At 40.2% G+C, this 18,771-nt stretch overlaps 1 pseudogene; it reads left to right on the forward strand.

Moving 5' to 3' along the window:
• The first annotated feature begins 1,253 nt into the window (after positions 1–1,253).
• Positions 1,254–11,550, forward strand: LOC127569688 (beta-1,3-galactosyltransferase 5-like; annotated as a pseudogene).
• Positions 11,551–18,771: the final 7,221 nt, after the last annotated feature.

The raw sequence follows: 18,771 nt of genomic DNA on the forward strand, positions 1-18,771 counted from the left end.
AGTCAGTTACCAATCTAAACTGGAAAGGCTTGGGGGCATTTGGGGTGAGTCACTCATGGCAAAATACCCAGCCCCTCACCTGTGTTTGTAGCCATGATTTTTATGTGGCTGCTGTAGTCGAGCTTCTGGTCAAAGGTGACTCCAAAAATGTTGATAATTTCGGAGACAGTAAAATCTTAGAATATCAAGAGGTGGTGTTGGACCACCTCTTGCTGATGATTGTCAATGTCTGACAATGGTGTCAGATAAATATTATTTTCCACTTATTAGCTCATGACTTAGTGTTGTCTACTGAAAATATGAAATAAAAACAGAAAATACTGGAAATACTTAGCAGGCCAGTTATTATCTGTGGAAAGAGAACAGAGTCAATGTTCCAGGACAATGATTATTCATCTGATAAATGCCCATTGATCTGAAGAGTTTCTCCCTCTGCAAATGCTGCCTGACCTGCTGAGTATTTCCAGAATTTTCTGTTTTTATTTCAGTTTTTCGAGAGGTTGCAAATGGATTTGAATATTGTGCAATCAGCAGCAGACATCCAAATTCATAATGGAAGGAAGCAGCTGATGATGCTTGTGTCCTGCAGTGATATCCTGAGGCTGGGATGATCAATGTCCAACAATTACATCTGCCTTCGTGCTAGTTATGATACCAGCCACTAGAATATTTTCCCCTTGATGCTCATTGACATCAATTTGACCAGGATTTCTTTGTCATACTTGGTCTCTCACCTCACCATTGGAATTCAGCTCTTTGGTTCACACTTGGACCAAAGATTTCATAAGGTCTTACAGTGCAGTGCTGCATTGTAAGACCTTAAGGTCAAGTGGTTCTGGTGAAACCCAACTAGGTGTCAGTGAACAGGTCATTTTTTCATTGTAATAGTGGGCATTGCCCAACAGGTTATTTCTGAGCAAGAGCTGCTTGATAGCACTGCCTGTGACATGTTTAATCAGTGTGTTAATGGCTGAAAGTAAATCAATTGGGTGGTAGTTTGCTTGGATTTGTCCTGATTTTGTGAACAGGGCCTATCTGGTAATTTTCCAGTTTGCTGGGTAGGTGTCAGTGTTGTAACTGTACATGTCCACAGATCCCTAAAGTTACCAAAACCAAGTAGCTACAACTGTGAAAAATGCACAAAAATACTTGCATTATGAATTGACATATGGAATATTTTTCTTTATTTTACAACTTATAGTCTGGAAAAGCTCAGGCACACCAATGGGTGGCAAAAAGGGGAGAGATGCAGAATGATAACAGCTGCACCGAAATTCATTTGTGGGACAAGGCCCAAGGGCTCATCGGCAAAACAACTGAGCGATGCACACTATTACAATCACAAAATTGTGCCTCAGTCCTCCCCTCCTAAATCTAGGCTTGAGTTGAGCGGTAATGGATCAAGAAGCTGCTGGCATTCTTCTTAAGGAGATGCTCCAGCACTGATATATGACATGGGGTGGTAGTGATAGTGATATAGGTACAATAGTGATCAGGTACTCTTGTGTGTGGAGGGGTGGGGGGGCAGAGTGAGGGATCAGGGCATTATGGACTGGCGTTGGCGTGTGGGAGGAAGGGATTGCACCAGCATTGGTGTTGTGATATGGGGGAGGATGGATTTAGGGGTTTGGTCAGTGGGAGGGATTGGGGCCCAGATGATCATCAGCTTGGAGTTTGGGGATAAGGGATGGGATGCAGACTGAGGGGAGGTCATGGACTCTCAAGATCTGGGGATTTGGGGGAAATTGATTTAACACTGGTGAGGGAATGGGGCAAGAAGTTGGATAAGTAGTCTAGTTCTGCACAGTAAGACCACATTGTCCCTGGAGTGTCCAATGGCAGGTGCCCTCGGGACAATGTTTCCATCTTCTCCAACAGTGCTCACTTTCCCATCTTCTCTGCCTCATGAAAGGAAGCTTGCAGTTGAATTTTCCAAGCGAATTAAGTGAAATGACCTAGAAATAGCCATATTGTGTTTCACTCATGAAAAAAATCAATTTTGAGTTGCTTTATCCTGAAAAATGCAATTGAAGTTCCAGTCAACTGTACCTTGTTTCATTAAATATTTATACATTCAAACACTTCAACAAGAAAAGCCAAAACAGAGGGCAAGACAACCTAGTTCCAATCAATGCCTTGCTAGTTACACACAGTATAATCTCATTTTTACTACACCAGAACATAGGCTATGTCCTCTAATATAAAACTGGAATGTTGGTGTGAATTGTGTGCACTCAATGAATTCTTAATGTCTGATAAAATCCATTACAGATTGTACAGACGTATATACAGAGGGCATGTGGAGCTCAAACAAAGTATATTCAAGGATTTCCAACCTGTCTCTGGATGTTGTTACAGTAATTGGATGGGTGCACAGTAGCGCTGCTAGTAGGGCTGCTACCTCACAGCTCTAGTGACTAAAGTTCAATCCCAACCTCTGCTGCTGTCTGTGTGGAGTTTGCACGTTCTCTTGTGTCCATGTCTATTTCTTCCGGACGTTCCTCCTTCCTCTCACATCCCAAAGACATGCAGATTAGTAGATTAGTAGGATGTCAAGAAGGGCAAGACCCTTAATGGTGTTGAACAGCAGAGAGACCTTTGCGGTGCAAGTCCATAGCTCATTGAAAGTGGCTACACAGGTAGACAGGGTAGTTAAGAAGGCTTATGGAATGCTTGCATTTATTAATCGAGGTATTGAGGCAGTCAAGAAGTTATAACGCATCTCTATAGAACTCTGGTTAGGCTGCATTTACAGTATTGCATGCATTTCTGGTCACCTCACTATAAGAAGGATGTCGAGGCTTTAGAGATGGTGCAGAGGAGGTTTACTAGGATGCTGGCTGGATTAGAGGGCATGTGCTATCAGGAGAGGCTGGACAAGCTTGGGATCTTTTCTCTGGAGCAGCGGAGGCTGAGAGGTGATCTGTGGAAATGTATAAAATTATGATGGGCATAGATGGGGTGGACAAGCAATATCTTTTTTCCATTATTCAGTGATCCAATACCAGAGGGCATGCATTTAAGGTGAGAGGGGGTAGGTTCAGAGCAGACGTGAGGGGTACATTCTTTACTGAGGGAGGTGGTGGATGCCTGGATGCGTTGCCTGATAGGGTGGTGGAGGCAAATTCATTGGGGGCTTTTAAGTGGGGCTGGGATGGGCACGTGAATGAGAGGAAAATAGAGGGATAGGGGCATTCTGTAGGTAGGAGGGATTAGCTATGTCAGCACAACATTGTGGGCTGAAGGGCCTGTTCTGTGCTGTACTGTTCTATGTTCTTGATTAATTGGCCACTGTAAATTGCCCCAACTATAGGTGAGTGGTAGAATCTGAAGTAGGTTGTTGGGAATGTGGGGAGAATAAGTTACAGAGATAATTAGTGAGGGAATGGAATTGCTCTGTGAGTTGGCATAGACTTGGATGGAAAATATGGAAATATGGATGGGTACTTGATGTGGCCTAAGCTACAAGTTATAGATCAAGAGCTGGAAATTGTGATTGGCCTAAATAATTCATGTGGGCAAGTATGAGTTATATAGCTGCCTTCTGTACTGTAACTTTCCGTTCATGCCAGGTGCCATTTTGCTAAGGGTACAAACAGCCATGAGATTAAGCAAAGATGGGTGCAGGTCAAAAGACCAGATAGAAAATGAAAAACAGCAAGGAATGTCTGAAAGATTCATCAGGAAAAAACAGAGTACGAGGTAAATTTTGCCATTTATGTAATAACTGTTTCTATGGATTTTTTTAAAGAAAAGCTAACAAAACAAGTCTTGGGAATTAATAATGAAAAACAAGGGGAAAGCAGATGAGAAAAACAGGTATTTAATGTCAGTCTTTACCATAGAAAATATAAATAACATTCTAGAATAAGGAGGTGGAAAGGAGAGAGGAACTCAGGAAAAGTACAATCAGCAGGGAAGTGGCACTGAGTAAATCATTGAAACTGCCTTGTTTCTGGGTCCTGAATGGTGACAGAAAGCAGGAAACTACAGATCAGTTAGCTTGACGCCAGTCATAAAAAAAATATGCCAGAAGCAATTACTAAAGTTGTTATAGAAGGGTTCTTTAAAAAGTTCATGTTAATCATGGGAAGTCTACATGGTTTTATAAAAGTAAAATTACGTTTGACCAATTTATTGGGAGTTCTTTAAAGAAGTAACATGTGCTGTGGATAAAGGGGAACCACTGGATGTACTACACTTAGATTTCCAGATATCATTTGATTAAATACTGCATTGAAATGTATTGTGGAAAATAAAAACTCATAGTGTAGGAGGTAATATGTGGCAGAGCAGACTCGATGGGCCGAATGGCCTACTTCTGCTCCTTTGTCTTGTGATCTTGTGAATATATCAGAATCAGAATCAGGTTTATTAACACTTACATATGTCATGAAATTTGTTGTTTTGAAGCAGCAGTACAGTACATAAAGACATATAATTGCTATAAGTTACAAAAATAAATAAATAGTGCAAAAGAGGAATAATGAGGTACTGTTCATGGGTTCATGGACCGTTCAGAAATCTGATGGCGGAGGGGAAGAAGCTGTTCCTGAAATGTTGAGTGTGGGTCTTCAGGCTCCTGTATCTCCTCCCCAATGGTAGCAATGTGAAGTGGGCATGTCCCAGGTGGTGAGGGTCCTTAATGATGGATGCCGCCTTCTTGAGGCACCGCCTCTTGAAGATGTCCTCCATGATGGGGAGGGTTGTGCCCGTGATGGAGGTGGCTGAGTCTACAACCCTCTGCAGTCTCTTTCGATCCTGCGCATTGGAGCCTCCATACCAGGCGGTGATGCAACCAGTCAGAATGCTCTCCACAGTACAGCTGTAGAAATTTGCAAGAGTCTTTGCTAACATACCAAATCTTCTCAAACTCCTAATGAAGTAGAGCCACTGGCGTGTCTTCTTCATGATTGCATCAATGTGTAGATCCTCTGAGATGTTAGCATAGGTTGAAGATTGTCTGGCAAACAACCAGAGAGTATATAGTAAATAGGTCTTTTTCTGATTGTCAAGATATTACAAATGTTGTGGCATAGGCGTGGAGCTGGGGCCTCAACTTTTGCAATTGATATAAATAACAAGGATGAAAGCACCAAATGTGTGGTTGCTAAGTTTGCTGATGATACATGAAGGAAAGTAAGTTGTGAAGAAGGCACAAAGAGGCGAAAAGGGATATAGATATGATCCCTTGTCATGGCCCTGCACTGGACTTTCTCTGTAACTGTAACACTTTACTCTGCATTCTTTTATTGCTTTTCCTTTTGTACTACTTATATGTACTTACGTTTGGAATGATCAGTCTGGATGGCATGCAAAACAAAGCTTTTCACTGTATCTCGGTACAATACATACGACAATAATAAACCAATTACCAATTAATTGAGTGGGCAAAGATCTGGCAAATGGAGTATAATGGTGAAAAATGTGGAATTGTATATTTTGGCAAGAAAAATAAAAAAAAAATGCATGTTATCTGAATGGTGTGAAATCGCAGGAGCTCTGAGATGCAGAAGGATCTGTGTGCCCTATTGCATGATTCACAAAAGGTTTGCATGCAGGTACAGAATATAACTAGGAAAGCTAACTGAATCTTATTGCTTATTGCCAGGGAAAATGAGCTTAAAATAGGGAGGTAATTCTTCGGTTGTTTGGGGTATTGGTGAGACTGCATCTGGTGCAGTATTGGTCTCATTATTTAAGCAATTCAGAGGAGGGTTATTAGTCTGATACCTTGGATGGGCAGATTGCCATATGGGGAGTGATTGTTCAGACTAAGGAACCTTGACAGGGTGTATGTGGAAAGGATGTTTCCTTGTAGGAGAACCTAAGTCCAGGGGTCACCAGGTAAAAATAAAGCATTGCCAATTTAAGACAGAGATGTGGTGATTTCTTTTCACTCTCGGAGGGTTGTGAGTCTTTGGAACACTTCTTCAAAGAATGTTGGAAGCAGAGTCTCTGAATATTTTTAAAGCAGAGGTAAATTGATGCTGAATACACAAGGTGGGGGGGGGGCGCGTTGAAACACTACCATGGGTAGAGAAGACTGTGAAGTTGAAGTTACAAACAATTCAGCCATAATCTTATTAACTGGTAGAGCAGGCTTGAGAGGCCTAGTGGTCTGCTTCTGCTCCTAACTTACAAGTTGTGTGTTCATTCTAAATGCCTGCTCAGAAAACATTATCTACCTCTAGTCTATTTTATCTTTCAAACTAGGTTTGTTCAACTCTACTTTTAGATTTTTTGTGAGCTGTGTAGGAATTAGGGACTATTAGTTTTGCAATCATTTGCCCTCAGGCACTCAGGAATTAAACAATCAAAATTCTTACTTTGTTTCTGGTTAGATGATGTGTCTTCTTAATAATTATAGAGAAATATCGAGAAAGTCTCTGTACCAGAATAATGTTTGTATTGACCGTCAAAGGAATCAAAGGTTGAAAGAAATCTTTCTGCAATTTTCAATATTCAGTTCTGGGTTTGATTTCTCAAGTATTCAAAATGATAGGCTGATGTATCTCCAATGTTTAGCATTTTCTTTCCTTATATAAAATGCTTTGGGTTGTACAAGTCTAATTTAATATGTAATTTCTGTCATTTAATGGACTGATGGAAAGTCCCACATGATTTACTGTAATCCTTGTTAACTAATGGCTGCCGCATTGCTTGGAAATAGAGTATGAAAGACCCAACTTTCAGATTGAAAAGAACATGGCCTGCTAGCAAAACTGCCATCAGATTAATCACAAGAAAACCAAAGTTTAAAATGTCCAGAGCAACTAACCATTTATTGAATTAAACACATTGATCCATTTTGGAAAACCAGATTTCAAATTTGGAACGTATGCAAAATATAAACAAAAAGTGCTGGAAACAAATTGGCAGGTCAGGCAGCATCTGTGAAGAGAGAAAGAGTCAAAATTTCAGATCAATAACCATTCATCAGAATTATCCCTTACTTCCATGAAATGCCTTGGAATATTTCCCTATATTACAGGTTAATTATAAATACAATGAACTAAGGAATTCCACGCACTGAATCATCTTAAAACAATGATCTTTTATGACACCAATGGATTAACTTTAACTTCTGCTGCCAGTGGCAACGTCACCTATAATATAATTATGACTTTAACTACAGATGTAGGTGAACTTCTTATAGGATGCAAAGAGAAAACTCCAGACACAAACATTTCAATCTTCAATTTATAATAAAATTACATCAAAGATACATAAAATAACATTGCCCAATAAACGTGTGTGCTAATTGTTCTGATGAGTAGTATGACTTTCTGGCTCAACCATTTTGGCACAGCTGAAATAGAGAAAAGTGCAGGACTCAACTAACTGCAGGCTGAGAAACTGAAATTTATTATTGGACTCACCATTACGCCCTATGAACATATGTCAAAACCAGACTGAGAAAAGACCTTTGAGGAAGTGCTTTTTTTAATCCAGGTTACTATCTCCAATGCTGAAAACACTCAGCAGGTCAGACAACTGCTGTGAAGAAAGAAATGGAGTTAACTTTTCAGTTAGCTGATCAGAACCCTATCTTAATCCTAATGTTAATCTTTCTCTTATAGAACTTCATGTACCTAGCCTTGAGAAAAAGGCAAACGGTTATTTCTAGACCTGTGTTAAAGTCCAGTAACTAGGAAAGGCATATGTTACCTGGAATGAGTGGGTTGCCTTATGACAAAAGGATGGACAAGGTAGGCTTGTATCCACTGTTTAGGAGAGTGAAAGAGGATTTGATTGAAACATGTATGATCCTGATGGAATCTGACAGCTTGAATGTGGGGAGCATGTTTCCTTTTGAGAAATATTCTAGAACTCAGGCTCACCATTTAAAAATAAGACGAAACCCAATTAAGACAGGGATGCGGTTAAAAAAAACTTCAAAGCCTGATGGAGGCAGGGTCTTTGAAAATGCTTAAGATAAAGATAAAAAAAATCTTGAGAAGCAAGTCAGTGAGAGGTTATTGCAAACAGATGGGAATGTGGTGTTAAAGAGCAGGCTGAAGGGGTTGTGTGACTGACTCCTGCCACTAGTTCATGTGTTCATATGTACAAAGGATGTGGTGGTGGCACTGTGATAAAATTACTGGACTATTAACCCAGTAAGTACTGAGCTAGCAGAGTACAGACTTCAAATCCCACCACAGCTGCTGAGGAATTTAAAATCACAAAAATTATCTGAAATTTAAAAGGAAAAAGTTTTATTACAGACCTTAGTATTGGTATTGGTTTATTATTGTCACTTGTACCGAGGTACAGTGAAAAGCTTGTCTTACAAACCGATCGTACAGGTCAATTCATTACACAGTGCAGTTACATTGAGTTAGTACAAAGTGCATTGATGCAGTACAGGTAAAAACAGTAACAGTACAGAGTAAAGTGTCACAACTACAGACAAAGTGCAGTGCAATAAGGTGCAAGGTCACAACAAGGTAGATCGTGAGGTCATAGTCCATCTCATTGTATAAAGGAACCATTCAATAGTCTTATCACAGTGGGGTAGAAGCTGTCCTTAAGTTTGATGGTACATGCCCTCAGGCTCCTGTATCTTCTACCCGATGGAAGAGGAGAGAAGAGAGAATGTCCCGGGTGGGTGGGGTCTTTGATTATGTTGGCTGCTACACCAAGACAACGAGAGGTAAAGACAGAGTCCAAGGAGGGGAGGCTGGTGTCCGTGATGCGCTGGGCTGTGTCCATAACTTTCTGCAGCTTCTTGCGGTCCTGGGCAGAGCAGTTGTACCAAGCTGTGATACATCCAGATAGGATGTTTTCTATGGTGCATCGGTAAAAGTTGGTGAGAATCAAATGGGACAAACCAAATTTCTTTAGCCTCCTGAGGAAGTAGAGGCACTGGTGAGCATTCCTGGCCGTGGCATCTACATGATTTGACAGGACAGGCTGTTGGTGATGTTCACTCCTAGGAACTTGAAGCTCTCAACCCTATTGACCTCAGCACCATTGATGTAGACAGGTCCATGTACACCGCCCCCATTCCTGAAGTCAATGACCAACTCTTTTGTTTTGTTGACATTGAGGGAAAGGTTGTTGTCATGACACCATTCCACTAAGCTCTCTATCTCCTTCCTGTACTCCAACTCATCGCTGTTTGAGATATGGCCTACAACGGTGATATCATCTGCAAACTTGTAGATGGAGTTAGAGCAGAATCTGGCCACACAGTCATGAGTGTATAGGGAGTAGAGGGCTGAAGATGCAGCCTTGTGGGGCACCAGTGTTGAGAATAATCGTGCCGGAGGTATTGCTGCCTATCCTCACTGATTGCGGTCTGTTTGTTAGAAAGTCAAGGATCCAGTTACAGAGGGAGGTGTTGAGTCCTAGGTCTCGGAGTTTGGTGACAAGCTTGCTCGGAATTATTGTATTGAAGGCAGAGCTGTAGTCAATAAACAATAGTCAAACGTATGTGTCTTTACTGTCCAGATTCTCCAGAGCTGAGTGTAGGGCTAACGTATGTGGATGTACACATGCACATTGTAATGAAATTCCAAACTAATATCTTAATGCTGAATTTAATCGAATTAAAGTACACTTTTAATTCCTTGCACTAAATGGTAAGCAGAAGAATAATATATAAATTTATTTCCATCCTTTATCTGCAGCAACACATTCATTGTAAATTGATCTAGATACTCCTGCCCTGTGCATGATCCATTTTAGTCCCAAAAAGTTGACCCAGTTCACACCAGACAAGGTAAACCTTATTAATTGTATTTGTTTTTTTTCAGAATTCAGTGAAAAGCACAGTTAATTTGTTCAATTAATAACATATATTTAATAACAATTTATACAGCAATTTTAATGCGACAAAATATCCCAAGGGGAATTATTAAACAAAATTTGACTCTGTTGTTAGATGTTTAGCAGGTTGAACACAAGCTTGTCAAAAAGGAAAGACAGAGTCTCAAAGGTTTCGGGAAAGAATTCCTGAGCTCAGAACCTAGAAACTGAAGGTCAGCCACAAGATGGATTAAATTTGAGGACTGATGCAGGGTCTGAACCCAAACCGTCAACAATTCTTACCCCCCCCCACCCCAAAAAAGCTGCTCAACCTCAATTAAATTTGGGATTGATTAAGAGTCAAGAATTGGAGGAGCATAGACTTCTCAAAGGATAATTGGGCTGATACTAAAATAAAATGAATTGCACCTTTTATTGTAATAGCAACACTATTACAGCACCAGCGACCGGGGTTCAATTCCAGCCACTGTCTGTAAGGAGTTTGTACGCTCTCCCCGTGTCTGCATGGGTTTCCTCCGGGTGCTCCCACATTCCAAAGACATACAGATTATGAAGTTGTGGGCATGTTATGTTGATGCCGGAAGCGTGGCAACACTTGCGGGCTGCCCCCAGAACATTCTATGCAAGGATGCATTTCACTGTGTGTTTCGATGTACATGTGACTAATAAAGCTATCTTCTTATCGCAAAAGATCTTCCTATTTATTTGTACTAATCTTTGTGTCCTTTTTTTCAGATGGTCAAAAACAAAATTGTGCCTTTTCTATTTGCATTCTGTGTAACTTGCACACTTTTACTGTGTTTTTTTATACAAACTCATTCAAAATCTACAATACCAATAAACGACTGATCGCAAAGGAAAAGAATGGGTTCCTTATTATTCCACAGTCAAATTGTGATGAAGATCCTCCCTTCCTGGTCTTTCTGGTGATGGTCTCCCACCACCTGTCGAAAGAACGCAATGCCATCTGGCATACCTGAGGCAGAGATCAGCATGTGGCTGAAAAAAGGATGGTTGCTCATTTCCTCCTGGGTTATAATATGAGGTACCAGTCCACCATTTTAAATGAAAGCCTCTATTATGGGGACATCATACAACAAAACTTCACACATACTATAACCTCACACTGAAAGTGCTGATGGGCATCAAGTGGGTGCACGAATTTTGCCTTTCAGCTACCTTTGTGATGAAAACAGACTCCGAAATGTTTGTAAACACTTATTACCTGACTGAGCTTTTTTTGAGGAAGAACTAGGCTCTCCTGTACATGGGGTTTATCAAAGTAAAGGAGAAGCCCATCAGGTACCCAGAAAGCAAGTGGTATATGCCCAAGAAGAATTATCTGCACAGCACCTACCCTCCCTTTTGTTCAGGTACAGGATATATTTTCTCTGGGGACCTTGCAGGGAAAATCATCACTGTTTCTAAGCACATTCTGATCCTCAGACTGCAAGATGTATACATTGGGCTGTGCCTTGCAAAGCTAAATGTAACTCCAGTGGAACTGTACTCTAGCCAGGTTTTTCACACCAGCAAGGTGGAATTCTCCATTTGTAATTTTCAGAAGCCTGTAACCTCGCATAAAGTCACCCCAACTGAGCTGCTAATTTACTGGAAAGCACTGGGAGAAATCAGCAAAGAGGAATGTTGGGAAAAAAAGTGAAGAATTCCAATGGACGTAATTAAGTAATCATAGGGCATATCAGAGCCGAAAACAAAAGGAAAATCCTTTTAATATCGAGTTGCAAATCATAATTAAATTCACTGCATTTTCAGCCTGAGTTATCCGCGGTAAAACCCTTCACTCCCAATTATTGCCAAGGCCACCAATTTGAAGCTGGAGCTGGATAGTTAGGCGAGACCATAATGCATTTCATGAGTGATCAGGTAAATATGTACAATTACAGGAAACATTCAGCGGGTCGGACAGTGTTTGTGGAAAGAGAAACAGAGTTAACATTTCAGATTGAAGGACCTTCCTTAGATTGAGCCAAAACATTAACCTACCTAACCTACTAGCGTTTCCAACAATTTCTGTTTTTAATTCAGATTTCCACCAGCTGCATTTTCTTTGATTTTCAGATAGAAGAATACATTATTTAGAGTTTAACGATAATGTATTATCATTGGATTATCAGTGGAATAAAGATATTTGTACAACATTTTCTTCCCTTTTATAGCATACAGGCAATTAAAAGCATATCTTTAATTGGATTAAATTTTATATTAAAATATTATCCCATGCAATCTGCATGTTCTCAACTAATACCTGTAATTGATACTGCTGATCTTCTTACTGTATCTGGACAAGCACTTAGATCAACAAGGCAGAGATGGCTATGGATCAAGTGCTAGTAAATGGGATTACTATGGACAGGAGACTGATGGCTGTCATGGACATGGTGGGCCAAAGGGCCAGTTTCGGTGCTGTAGAATATCAAGCAGCCTTTTTCAATGCTGGAGTGCAAAGAATATTTAACAGTGAGGAGGACTACAGAAAATTAACAAAATATATCAATAAACCTGCAGAACTAGCAGTGTTATTGAAAAACGTCAATGTAGCTTAGCAGAGGTAAGAAAGATAAAATGGTTGCATTTTACTTGGGCAACAAGAATCCAAAACTTGTACAAGAGCAAAGGGATCTTGTACAAATTCAAAAATCACTAGAGGTAGTAATGCAGGTTAATAACATCATGCTAAGACAAATCAATGATGAGAGTTTATTTCAGGTGGAATTAAACTAATAAGTAGAGAAGTTAAATTTGTGTCATGACATGGTTAGAGCACACAGAGAATTATGTAGAACTCTGGCCTCTATATTTTAAAAAGGATATGAAAGCACAAGAGAAGATACAAAAAAAAAGGACTTAAGAAGATGATACAAGAACTGAGAGTTATACCTATCCAAAAGTGTTGACCAGACTGGGAGTCTTTTCTCTGGAAAAGAGGTGTATCTCATAAAACCTCAAACATTGTCAAAGTTTTGTTTAAGGCATGAAGAGTGTTACCATTTACAGGGCAGAGCAAGACCAGAGGGCCTCGATATGAAGCAGTCACTGAGAAATTAAACAGTGAATTTGAAAGAATCTTCAATTCCGAGAGAGTAGCAAGAACACAGAACTCATGCTGAAACTACCACAGGAAATGATTAAGTTGAATAGGATAGACATGAAATCTAGGTGTGAGGGAGAAAGAAATTATGCTGGCAAAGTTAGGTAAGGAGTGGCAGTTCAAGAGGAACATAAATTGGGCCGAACAGTTTGTTTCTGTGTTGTTTCTAAGTCATTCACTAATGTGCAACTTTTAAGAGTAACTACAAAAATCCAAGCAAATTGATAGATGATTTTTTAAAGGGTATTTGAAGCCACTCTGGGGTCTCCAGGACCAGCGGCCATAATTGTTACACAGTATTACTGAGATGAAGGAGAATCGGTCCCCGAGCCTGCCTCCCCTCTTTTGTCCACCTATCACTGCTCTGCTTATCCCTCTTATATATTGGGCTTCCCCTTTTCCTATCTTCAGTCCTGAAGAAGGGTCCTGCCCCGAAACGTTGACCGCCTGCTTTTCTCCAGAGATGCTGCCTGGCCTGCTGAGTTCCTCCAGCATCATGGTGTTTTTCTTCTTCAAGGAGAATCGGTCAGTTGCATTCAAACTCACAAAATTCACTAAACATGGTTCTGGCATTGGCAACATTTTCCCGCCAGTCATGACTGGACTGGAAAAGTCTGATCCTTGTCACAGAACCACAGAATATCCTTGAAATATCAAGCATATACCATACTGAGTTGATTTCTGATCCTGTGGTCATAAGGACTCAATTTTGTATTAAATTTTTATTGGCCAAAAAGTAAACAATCAAGGACAAAAAAAACTAAAAATTAAACTCACAAGATTTTTAAAAATTATTTCTTAATTAAGTAGGTTTCGGGGTGGGGGGAGAAATTAGATTTAGAGATGTAATGAATGACATTTAAAGGAGAATTGGCTAGATCAATTTCATAACATGTAAACATTTTTACCATATAGGGCAGTGACTGGATAGCCGTCTGTGAGCTACAAAATCTAAGTCAAACACAATTGTTTCAATTGCATCTGATGCTAGAACTTTATTCCTTAGACCATAGGAGAATGTATATAGAGTGTATAAAATCATGAGGGGCATAGATAGGGTGAATGTACTGAGGATAGATTGAATGAGCTAGGGCTTTTATCTTTGGAGAGAAGGAGGATGAGAGGTGACTTTATAGCAGTGTACAAGATGATAAGAGGCATCGATCAAGTGGACAGTCAGAGACCTTTTTCCCAGGGCAAAAATGACTAACATGAGGGGGCATAGTTTTAAGGTGATTGGAGGAAGGTATAAGGGGGATGTCAGAGGTAAGTTTTTTACACAGAGAATGATGGGTGCATGGAACACACTGCTGGCAGAGATTGTGGGGGCAGATACATTAGGGACATTTAAGAGGCTCTTAGATAGCCATATGAATGATATAAAAATGGAGGGCTATGTGGGAGGGAAGGGTTAGATAGATATTAGAGCAGGATAAAATGTCGGCACAACATCATGGGCCAAAGGGTCTGTACTGTGCTATAATGTTCTATGTTCTTTTTCCCAGAGTTGGGGTATCAAGAATTAGAGGGCATAGGTTTAAGTGAGAGGAGAAAGATTTAAAGAGGAACATGAGGGGCAACGTTTTTTTACACAAAAGGTGGTATTCATGTGGAATGAGCTGCCAGAGGAAGTGGTTGAGGCAAGTACAATAACAATTTTTAAAAGACAGTTGGACAGGTACATGGATTGTAAAGGCTTAGAAGGTTATGGGCCAAATGCTGGCAAATGGGACTAACTTGGATGGGGCATTTTGGTCAGCATGGACCAGTTGGGCCGAAGGGCCTGTTTCCATGCTGTATAACTCTATGCCTTGTGGAAATACTGTTTCATTAATTTTTAAATAAACTACAATATTACCTTTGTTATGTGCGAAGGGAATTTGAAGTATTGAGGCACTTGCTTAAATTGCTTTTGGTATTATATTTAAACTGTTCTAAGTTACGAGTACTCTGTATAATTATTTACTGTATTTACATGTCTCAATATTGCTGAGCTAAACCCCCTCAAAAATGAGCTTTCATTTCTTTCTGGCACCTTCTTGATTCTGGTTTTCAGATCCTTTAGTTTTTACATAATGTACTATTGTACAACATAGCTCACACAATGATTCCCATATACTGCCATTGATGTCATTGTCGTAACCACCTCCACTAACACCACTGTTATGAGTTGTAAAATGCTGCCTCAGTGATATTTAATCAAAAAACTACAAAATAACTAACTCTCAATCAAATTAGACTTCAGGAGTTAGTTTTACTGTTTAGCAAGATGGTAATAGGCTATTCATTCAGACAGAGAAGGTTCAGGACTGAGGTATTCAGTATTATGAGGGGTTTTAATGTATTAAATCAGGGAAAGTTATCTCCGCTGAGAATAAATTTAAAATCATCAGCAAAAGAATGAAAGGGATGTGAGGAGAAATTTATTTATGCAGAGAATTGTTGCAGACTGAAAGATGACAAGAATTTATGATGTTACTTTCCTAAAGGCAAGTCAATAAATATTTGATAAAAAAGACATTAAAGGATACTTGGAAATGCCAGGAATAATGGGATGAGCAGCCAATGTTCTCAGAGAGGTGGTACAGGCACTATTGTTTTAAATTCAATATTTCTATGATATTGACAGAAATCAAGATTGAAAGTAATAAATTCCTCATCCCATTTTCTTAGATTATTTCTGTAACTTTAAGATGTAAAATGTTAAAGACTGCTGCTGCCAGACGTCTCACCCATACCTTACCTACTGTAGGCTTAATGATTCGAACACCATCTGGTTCGCATCCCACTTTGCATTCTCTGTCACCTTTTGTGTATTCATATCTTTGTTGCCAGCATTTGAACTTGTATCAAACCCTATTCACTAATTACATCTTTGCTCACTGACTTAAATTTACTGCCAGTCTAACAACGGCTCTGTTTTAAAATTCTCCCCATGGCTTCACCCCTTCTCCATTGCTGCAACTTCCAGCAGCTTTACAAAGCTTGGACATGACTGCACTCCTACGATTCTGGCCTTTTGTTCATTTCCAGTTGAATCACTCTACCATATTAAAGGATACCACCACATTAAAGGAGACCATGCCTTCAGCTGTCAGGACATTAAGCTATGGAGTTCTCTCCCTAAACCAATCTGCCTCTCTCTCCTCTGTTAAGACCCCTTTTAAAAGCAAACTCTTTGCTCAAACATTTTGGTTACTTTTTTGGATATAGCTCTTGTGGATTGTTGAAATGCTGCATTACAATAAAGATGCTACATAAGTGCTGATGTTGTTGTAATATGTGTACGGCGGACCACACGCAGCCCATTATAATAAAGATATCTTATTCCAAGTCTGCCTTTGTTTATTAACTCAGTTTGGGGACTCAATATTGTTTTCAAATCATGGCTCATTTTGTGTCAAAATGATCTTAAAAGATCAGTATTTTTCTGTACAACTCGGCAGCATAAGGTGCAGGAATGGACGGCGAGAGTAAGAGAATGATGGTGGCATGTCCTTTCATTAAAGCTTAAAACATGAACACTGTATTGTCAGTTGGAAGATGAAGAAGGGGGCCATCAGTAGAGTCAGACTCAAATTTCTCTGGAGAAGCATTTTTGTGTGGTTTTGCTGTGATTATAAATGTAGTACAAGTTTCAAGCATTTAACTACTTGATTGTACTTTTTCTCACTATTTCATAGTGCAGCTTAAACCTTCTTCTTGAGCTGTTTCCTATTGGCTACCTCCACTCCCAAACTCTGAGCTTTCATTTTACCTTCCTGTTCCACCTGATGACACATCAAGCTCTTTCGCAGAATGGAAGCTTTATCTGTCAGCCCTGTTTCCTGTAATTCCTGAATTATGCATTTCACTTGTTAAACTGCTACACTGCAATTTTTCAGTTTCTTTTTCTTTCTTATCTCAGATAGGATTTGGTTTACTTCATACATGGTAGGTGCATTGTTTGAAACCAAAACAAACAATTCTGATTTTGTAGGCACTTATTTTCATTCTTTAGGTTGCATATAGCATCAAGTTTTCTGCTGGCTTTATCCTTATGGCTCAATTCTCATGGAACAACAGTGGCTCTTATACCTACTGTTGCAAAGCCTCAGAGTATTTCCTTCTGGAATGACTATTCACTATTTCTACACTGTCTGCAGGTCATTGCATTGTAGCCAGTGATTTACTGGTTTCTATAGCTCATCCATTCAGTGCTGCCTAGACCCATTGTATCACTGTGCCCATCAGCTGAAGACTTCTTTTCTCCATGCAAGCCCAATCAACAGCTGCCTGCTCAAGTTGGGCCAATGCACCCTGGAGTGTGATTAGCTTCTGGATTTCTTCCCTACCCCAGGCTGCGATGCTTTCAAATACATCGTCTCATAATCTAAAATATTTAATCTGAGCTTCTTCCAAGAGTGCCATTTGCATTTGTAGCCCATGATTAACAACATTTAAAAGGCACTTGGACAGGTACATGGATAGGAAAGGTGTACAGGCATATGGGTCTAGCTTAGATGGGAATCTTGGTCAGCAGGGACCAGTTGGTCCTAATGGCCTGTTTCCATGTTGTATGACTCTATTACGCGACAAGATAGGTGGCTGGACCCTGTCAGACACTCTGCACTCCATCTCATCCAGGATGAGGGTCTTTCCCAGGTAAGTGCACAACACCATCTCAGACTGCTTCAGTAGAAAGTGGTGAAAGAATCTCAAATACACATCTGTTCCATCACAGAACAGACTTGCCACCATGTCTATGCTCACGTCAAGTGAAGATCAGAATGTTCAATGGCCTTTTCAATCACCCCAGTAGATCAGAAAATGCCATTGAACATTCTGATCTTCGCTTCTTCATCTTCTGACTTCACAGAATTAACAATACCCTAGTGGGTCTTTTCCACACACTTGCCTCTTTGCTTCCAAATCAAATGGACTACCATCTTTATTCGCTGCTGGTTTCTTCAAGGACTTGCATCCTTGTGCAATGTGCCTTATCCTATGGTGACTGTAAGATCAGACCACTTTCAGTGAGTATTCTGAGGCCAAGTGGCTCCCAGAACATCGATGGTAAGGTCTTCCGCTTTATCCATGCATGTGGCCAGTGGCCTTCTAGCCTTTAGAAGTCATATGAGCTGCTGATTTCTCAACAAAGTAGAATGCAGTGTCCAAGTGACCGGGCATTGATGAGGCAAACCTCACCACTATTACCAAATGTGTGTGCCAGTTCTTAACTTGCAATTTAGAATTACACTACAAGCAAAACTGCCTCACATTCTCACTTGCCATCTCCATGCTAGTGGCAATACTGAATGTTTCCTCGAATATTAGGTTCCCCCTATCAAGCTGCTTCACCTGAATACTCTCAAACATATCCAGTCACTTTGGACTGAAATCTCCCTTAATGGTCTGCACTATTTTACCAAATGATACCTCAACTAACCAACATATCAGTGGTTAAAACATAGAACAGCACAGTACAGGCCCTTCAGCCCACGATGTTGTGCCGACATTTTATCCTGCTCTAAGATCTATCTAACCCTTCCCTCCCACATAGCCCTCCATTCTTCTATCATTCATGTGGGTATCTAAGTCTCTTAAATGTCCCTAATGTATCTGCCTCCACCACCTCTGCCAGCAGTGCGTTCCACGCACCCACCACTGTCTGTGTAAAAAAACTTACCTCTGATGTCCCCCCTATACCTTCGTCCAGTCACCTTAAAATTACGCCCCCTCGTGTTAGTCATTGTCGCCCTGGGAAAAAGCCTCTGACTGTCCACACAATCTATGCCTCTTATCATCCTGTACACCTCCATCAAGTTTCCTCTCATCCTCCTTAACTCCAAAGAGAAAAGCCCTAGCTCGCTCAACTTATCCTCATAAGACATGCTCTCCGATCC

Source organism: Pristis pectinata, chromosome 4 (assembly GCF_009764475.1).
Source record: "Pristis pectinata isolate sPriPec2 chromosome 4, sPriPec2.1.pri, whole genome shotgun sequence".
NCBI classification, from domain to species: Eukaryota; Metazoa; Chordata; class Chondrichthyes; order Rhinopristiformes; family Pristidae; genus Pristis; species Pristis pectinata.